The sequence below is a fragment of the Capsicum annuum genome, unplaced genomic scaffold (genome assembly GCF_002878395.1).
Source record: "Capsicum annuum cultivar UCD-10X-F1 unplaced genomic scaffold, UCD10Xv1.1 ctg81678, whole genome shotgun sequence".
Lineage (NCBI taxonomy): Eukaryota > Viridiplantae > Streptophyta > Magnoliopsida > Solanales > Solanaceae > Capsicum > Capsicum annuum.
The window spans coordinates 91,565-99,348 of NW_025892414.1; the positions used below are offsets into that span (position 1 = coordinate 91,565).

The 7,784-nt window shown below is 35.1% G+C and overlaps 1 long non-coding RNA gene across 1 annotated transcript; it reads right to left on the minus strand.

Moving 5' to 3' along the window:
- Positions 1–3,767: 3,767 nt before the first annotated feature.
- LOC124895382 lies at positions 3,768–7,200 on the minus strand. Its single transcript, XR_007051685.1, has 2 exons — positions 5,885–7,200; positions 3,768–4,150 (listed from the first exon to the last, which is right to left on the minus strand). It is a non-coding gene; the product is annotated as an uncharacterized LOC124895382 (long non-coding RNA).
- Between the last annotated feature and the right edge of the window lie 584 nt (positions 7,201–7,784).

The window sequence follows — 7,784 nt, forward strand, 5'->3', positions numbered from 1 at the left end:
TGTTAATTTAGGCTATGATTTGGTGAGCAGGTATACTTGTTAGATGATGTCTCATATGTCTAATTCCATCTCATATCTTCTGCAAATAGGAGAGAAGATAAGGAGGAAAGCAAGACAACATAAAATGATTGTGTTCAGAAAATCATCTAACAATGGTATTTTAAAATTTAATTACCGTGTGCCATGTCACTCTCCCACCCTTTCAAAAAGTTGTAACCCGTACTTTAAGCCCAAGAGATGGGTCCATATAACTAAACACGTCCCATCAACCACAACCCTTTATCAAATTTGAACCATTCCTTCACTTCCTATTTAAATCAAAATATGTTCTCTCATCTACTTATTTTGAAAATTTTCTCTTTCATTGCCTATCAGTTTCTAAATCATTTCCTAAGTGTTCATCTTGTTTCTTCTTTTGGAATCTATCAAACTTTCTCCTAAACTAATAATTTAAATCCACTAACATTTTCTCCCTGAGATGAGCCAATTCTCTTAAGAGTGTTTGATACTTCATCCACCACATCTAATTTTGAATAAATAAACCATTTTGCCCTTACAATTTTCTCTCCTCTTTCTCTTAGAAAAATGCCAGAGAATTTAGTGCCCAACAGAAGAAAGATTCATCCGATGAGTACACATCACATAAAAAAAAACCCCAAAAATAGAAGGAGAAAGAAGTAGGTAAAAAAATAGAAAATACTGCTAGATGGCAACCTAACCGAGTACGTCATAATTGAGAAAAGTAAGCCCCACTCCACTGAATTGGAGAATTCTAGAACACGTATCATAGAGTGATCTAATGGCAATGGGGGCACAATTGAGAAAATTTTGATGATTAAAAAAGAAAAAGAAGAAAGTTAGTGTTCAATGAGCTCGAGATAGCTACCTGATGAGAGGAAGAGACGTCGGGTATAGTTTTTCTTTCTTCTAAGAAAATGGAAAAATATACTCCCTCTATTTTGGAGCTTACATCAATTCATCCAAAGACAAAGTTCCTGATAAGACCCTTCCAGTCACTGATCAACCAATTCTTTCTGATCTAATTTTGGACTTTTATTTTAAAATCCCATCCTTTGATAAGGATGAGTCACCTAGTAAGTCTGGGAGTGCTTCTATTAACGATAATATGTTTGATGGGGATTTTCCAACCTTTAATGTAACTTCATTAAATATCTAGGCAACGAGTGAGAAAATTGAGGTACAAGGTCTCACTGCCCTTAGTGGAGATCCCTTTAAATCCCCTAGTACGTATGACTCACCATAGTGGGACATAACCCTTGTTACACTATTTACTAAGAGGCAGAATTATCCTCCTGAGAATGTTGAGAATACACCTTAGTTGCCTCTTATGCTTGATTGTCTGGTGGTAATATAGATAGAAAGGGTGACTTTGATAGTGAAAATAATCGAACCTTGTCATGAAAGTTGTCAAAGAAGGGGTCCTCCTCATCTACCAAGGCTTTATATGGGATTGTGAAACCTCTAAGGACCAGGTTGTGTTACAGGAACTTAATGAAAGAGGCTTTAGAAAAAACAAGAATAATACTAAAAAAAAAGGACAATAAAGAAGAAGGGTGTGCCTCTGGTTAAACCTCCAGTTGAAAAGTTGGTACAGGTTGAAAAATCAAATAAAGAAACCGAGAGTGACTTTGATATAGCAGTGATAGTGACTTTGAAAGTCTTTTTGAAAGCATGACTAATGATGATGATGAGTTTGTTGATTCTGATATTGAAAGGAGTGTGGTTACTTTTGGATCCAAAGCAAAGGGAAAAACTACTATTTATCCTAAGAAAAGGAAATCAAAGGGAGTGATGATCAAGAAACCAGTGCCCAAAAGTACTAGAAAGAGAAAAAGGTTTGAGAGTCCTAGCACCAAGGGACCAGGCTTAGTTCCAAGTCTAACCTCAAGAGCCCCTAGGTTTCTACCAAAGGAACTGGTCCCTCAGAGAAAGACTCTACCTCTAAAGAAAATAAGAATGTTCTGTGAAAAGAAGCACAACAAGAGATCCTCAAAACCAAGAAGTTTTGAGGGGAAAAGTTTTTGATCCTGTTGTTGCTGGTATGCCAGGGATGCTTAAGTTGACAGATTGGGTGAGGTTCCAAAGTTAGGAATATTTATTTAAGTTCCCAATTCCTTCTTTGCTTAAAAAAAAAGTTTAAATGTTCTACTATAATCTAACTTTCTCTGATAATGGTCTGCACTTGACCACTTCAATAAGGTGAACATTACGATTGATGAAAAAGTAATGCCTGGGATTCTTGGAGTGCCTGCTGAAGGGACCAGGTCCCTAAGAATAAAAAAGGGCTCTAAAAATTTTATAAAGATTTGCGAGAATCTTAATGATATGAACATAAAAAGGGTGAATAAAAAGGCCTTAAAAGGAGAATATCAACTTCTTTTTGAGTTGGTGAGCAAGACACTTTTTCCTAGATCTAAAAAGAGGACTATTGTTACAGGTACCGACTTGTTCCTAACGGAGGTCCTGTCCAAGTACCAGAAGGTAAATCTTCCTACAGCTATGATTGAGCATATGCACACAATAGTGATGATAAAGGATGGGAAACATGGTTTAGCCTATGGGTTTTAGTCGAACAGGGTCTTTGCACACTTCAACATTGAGTGTGGGTAAGGAAAGGATAGGTTAGTGAAGTAGATGTTCAATATTACCACAATGGAAGACAATGAATGCATTCCCAGGAAAGGAGGCAGGACATCAAAATCGATTGTCACTGATTTGATTGATATTCAGACTAGATCGAGAGAGGAACTGGATAAAATGTCAGTCATGGTGGTGCATAAGGATGCTGAAATCTCTGCCTTGAAGGCAAGTGTTGTGGCTGAGAGCTTCAAGGTAACTAGTTCATTGGAGAAGTTGAATGCTGAAAATGCAAAATTGCATGAGAAGGTGAAAAAGTTGGAGGCCAAAGTTGAGGTGTTGACTGCAAAGGTCGAGGATTTAACTCAACAAATCATGAAGGCTCATGCTATTGAATGTGAGAGAATGATCTTGCTTCTCCGCCAATTATCCCAAGCCCCTTCTGGTCCTTTTTCTTAAATCTCTCCCAAACTGGTCCTTCATGTTTAAGCCCCATCTAGTCTGGTCGCTCTATTCTAGGTGTCTAAAGTGAGTTTGAACTAGGTTTCCAAGCGGACAACTTGAATTTAAAAAAACAAACATCTATCAAACGCCTTACGTGCTAATAAACCGTTATATTTCCAATACTTTATTTGAAATTGAACAACAGGGGTCGAGACATCCACGAAACCGCAAAACAATTTAATAAATCAATGCGAGATTATTCTATGATATGCAATAATTAAATTCCACAAAATTGAAACATATACACATATAAGTAATTTAAACAGTTAGTCAAAAAGATGAGATCAAACATTTAGTTAGAACCTAATTAAAAATTTCCCAGCAGAGTCGCCTATTTCTGTTTTGCGAAAATTTTAACTTTTAGAGTTACCACTTAATTTTTGAAAAGGAATTAAGAAAACCTTTATAAATTACTTTAAACGATTCAAAACAGAAAAATCATTTAAATTTGAAGATTCTGAGTAAGCGGCATCTAAAACATCCGCTAACTTGCAGTTATCCGAACTGTTTGAAAATATCTTGTGACTAACTTCAATAAGATTGATTGTTGAAAAGTGATTAATTTTAGAAAAATATTTGTGTAAAATAGATTTAGATGACTTAGTAGAGATTTAACCAAGTCTAAGCAAATGAAAAACAAATAAGCACATAAAAGGGAAAAGACAGGAGGAAGTAAAAGATTTAAACCATTGGGCCCAAATCAACGAAACCTGTCCTAATCTAATTTAGGCTTTCGACCCATTTTTCACCTGTCCTAATCTATGTTTTCGAGCCTTTTTGGCCCAAAATCCACTTCACCTGTATTAAATTTACATCTTTGGCTTCGAGGCCCGAAATGAATAAAAATAAATAAATGAAGGCAACAATGAATGTGAGACTTTCAAGTCTCCTTTGCCGCTTCAAGGATAGGACTTTAGCCCATTTCTTCTTCTTTCGCCTCCTTGTATTCGGTATGCCATAAGATTGATATTTGGACTTAGTCTTTCAAAATCGACTCAGGGTTATTAGGCCTCGATGGCCCACAATAGACATGCATAGGAAAAGGAGTCTATGTAGGACTCGAACGTATCCACATGCAAAAGAAAAGCAAACTAATTAACATATGTTCAAATGTTACCTAACACATAAATAACGACATGAAAAGAGAACATTTTTATGCAAAAATGAAAATAATATTAGCATGATTTACATAAAAGAGATCATATCGGTTTACTAATCCCTTTTTCTCTTTTTTTTCGGGAAGGTATCATATTAAGTTCTCCTGACTAAAACATATACTTCAAACATTTATCAAAGAGATCAGTGGAAAACGTGGCTTAATATCAGTAAAGAAAAAACTTTAAGATTTTTAGCCCTATGAACCAAAATTAGGCCAAGATAGAGAAATATTAATGAACGACCAACCTAAGCGACACAAAATGAACTTAGAAACTTTATTTTTTGCAAATAAATAAGACAAGAGACTATTATCGAACTTAAATGACATTTGAATATAAGTCCAACATTACTAATCAAGAGAAACATACAATCAGTGACAGGCCAAAATAGGCAAGATCAAAGTTTATATCTAAAAGAGAAAGGAAAATTCGTCATAATTGGTAAATCCAAAACAAGCCAAAAAAGGGAACAAATAGTAGATCAACAAAGATAAGGAAATTATGCTTCCAAGAATATTGGGGAAGTGTACAGTAATACAAACAGAGAGAAAAATAAGCAGGAAGAACCGAACATTTTCTATCGCAACATATAATTCAGCGGATTTGAAATGCCTAAGTAGTCTTAATTATGATGAAGAGATAGACCATATTTTACACAATTAACATACAAAGATGCACACGACTAGCAATCTTCAAGTTGAATATACTACAAACTCAGGATCATCCTCTCTTTGACCAACTCGAACTGAACTGTCAAGGGTCGAAGAAAAGATCTTTGAAGGTTTATAGGATTATCGATCTTACCAAGGACATTCACCCACTATTCTATGGACTTTAAAGGTCAAAAGAATTAGGAGGCAGCCCGTTATCTAGTCAATACAGCAGATTCTAGGCCATCAGTAACATCGAACTAGAAACAAAATTATCAAAATGAAACCAAAACTTACTCTAAGATGACATAACGAGACTAAAACATGGATATTTAGCTAAAGAGATAGAAAATCAGACTACAATATTGGAGTATAAAAGTGTCATGTCGGCAATTAATAAAATCTAGCATTACAGTGATTTCAGAAGCGAATATGACATCCCTTCGTCATTATAATTTAGCATATAGGAGAGAACAAGCAATGACACACTCGAAAAGAATGAAATAGTCGGAACAGCTACCAAGAAAGGACTTTAAATCAAACACAACAAGCTTTAGCAAGATTCGAACCCAAAAAATGCAACAGAAGGCTTTTAGCCCAAAATATGAGTTAAAGATGACTAAACAAGCGAGTGTCATATATATGTAAGAGAAAACAACACAAAAACATGGTTCAAGCTGCATAACAGACCATAAGCTAAAGAAAAAGAAATTTTGCACCAATACGCGGGTAAAGCAGTGTATACCATTGAACTACTATAAAAATCCTATTACTAGCATTATCAAATGATTGCAGCAACGTATTGATTTGAGAAGAAAACCATGTAATAATAATTATTACTGACAAACTATACAGCCATTAAAGGCATCTACAACAGCTAATTCCCAGCATAGAAAATTATCGTAAATATCATTATATCTACAGAATGGCGAGATAAAGAAGAAATAAACGAAACTAAATAGAATGGAGAGTTACCGGTTTCGGAGCAGCAAAATAGAACCTCGAGCTCCTTCGGAGTTCACCACCACCGGAAAATTCAATGCTGCTACGAAAATATTTACTAGCCGACTACTATTCCTTCAAATTTTACTGAAGAAAATTCTCTTCTATACTTGCGACCAATTTTTTTTCCCTTTTTTTGTGTGTTTCTGCTTTTTGAAAAAAATTTCCACATTCTTTTCTTTCTCCAAAAGGATCTATATATAGAGAACAGAGACCCCCTCCCAAATATTGCTCCATCGATGTGGGATAAAGTGATTCAAGGGAAAATTAGGGAATTTTTCAAAAGGGAATTCAAAATTTGAACTCAAGATAAGATTACCCCTCACAAATTATACCAATTTTGTGGTTTCTTGAGGGAATTCAATGGGGGTTTACCAATGGAATTTGGGGAAAATTGAATCCTCCCTCAAATCAATAAAAAATGCCCAAATATGTACCAAATTCGTACCATTATCCCGAGATTTGCGGAGTTAGCCATTTGGGGGAGACGCCTGAGCACTTCTAGAGAGTTCTTAGCATCTTTCTCGTACAAATCAGCTGAGATGCCTGATGAAGATGAAAAAGAAACGGGTTGGGGTCGGGTTTCGCCGTTGGATGCGAGTCGGAGACGGGTCGATGGTTTGCTGGAGTTGTACGCCATTTTTAACTGTTGTTGTCTTTTTTGCGTATTGTACGCAGCTATTGCTGTTGTACGCTGATGGGATTTTTTTTTGGCTGAAGCTGTTGTTGTTAAAGAAAAAACTGGCCGGGTCAGGGGGTTTTGGAGTTGGGCTGGGCAGTGGTGTGTGCTGAAATTAAAAGGAGAAAAAAAAATGGGCTGATGGGTTTAGGAAATTAGAAGGATTGGTTTTGGAGTAATTGAAGAGTGGGCTTCCAGGTGTTGGGCCGCTGGGCTGGCAGAATTGGGTTGTGATTGGGCCCATTTAACTGTTGGGCCTATTTAAAGGGGAAATAAAGGCTGGTGATGCTTTTTGTTAAAATTGTTGGGTTATTTTTTGGTAGATTAGGGATTTAGGTAATTTTTTGGGTGTTAATTTAGAAAATAACCCCAACTAGATTTGGGGTTATTCAAAAAATAATTTCAATTCTAATTTAGCCTATTCTATTTAAATTTTGATCAAACTAAAAGTCAATCGGCCAATTGCATTGCAATTGTAATTTAGTTTCAATTATAATCGAATTTAATAGATTATTTAAATTAAAATGAAGTTCGATAGGAATTAACTCCTCATTTAATCCCGAGCTTCTTGATTTAATAAAATCAAACACATATTTATCCAAATAAATTATCTTTAAGAATAAATTATATTTAAATTAAGATTTTAATTCTTTGAATTTATTTCCAAGCTCAGTCTCAATAAAAGTCCAATTTTGATGAAAATATTGATTTAAATAACATCATTTATACAATCTCGTATATGTAAATACAAAAATATAATTATCACTTAAATGACAAATTTAGCCCAAATAAATATTTTTAAAATGCATTTATTTGAAAAAAATCCAAACCCCACTAGGTGGGAATATATTGGGTTTGTTGTTGTTGTTGGAAAAAATAATTATTGTGATTTTATTTGAAAATCGAAGAAACTCAAGATTAAATATAGTTGTGGAGGGAAAAAATTAGGTGTCAACAACTGCCCCCTCCATTTGAGTAGGATGGATGCAAGTAATCCTGGGCAAAGGGAGGTTGACGTTCCTAATTTTTGTCCGACCATAAATTCAAATCTAAAAGAGGTTGGTTTTCGCACGAGTTTTGAATTTACGGTCGGACCTCGGTATCAGGTTTCCTATGTATACAAGGTTACATGAGAATTTAGGCCACTTGCAGTTCATACAGCTTGATTCAAAGCACGATTTCAAAAAAAAATTC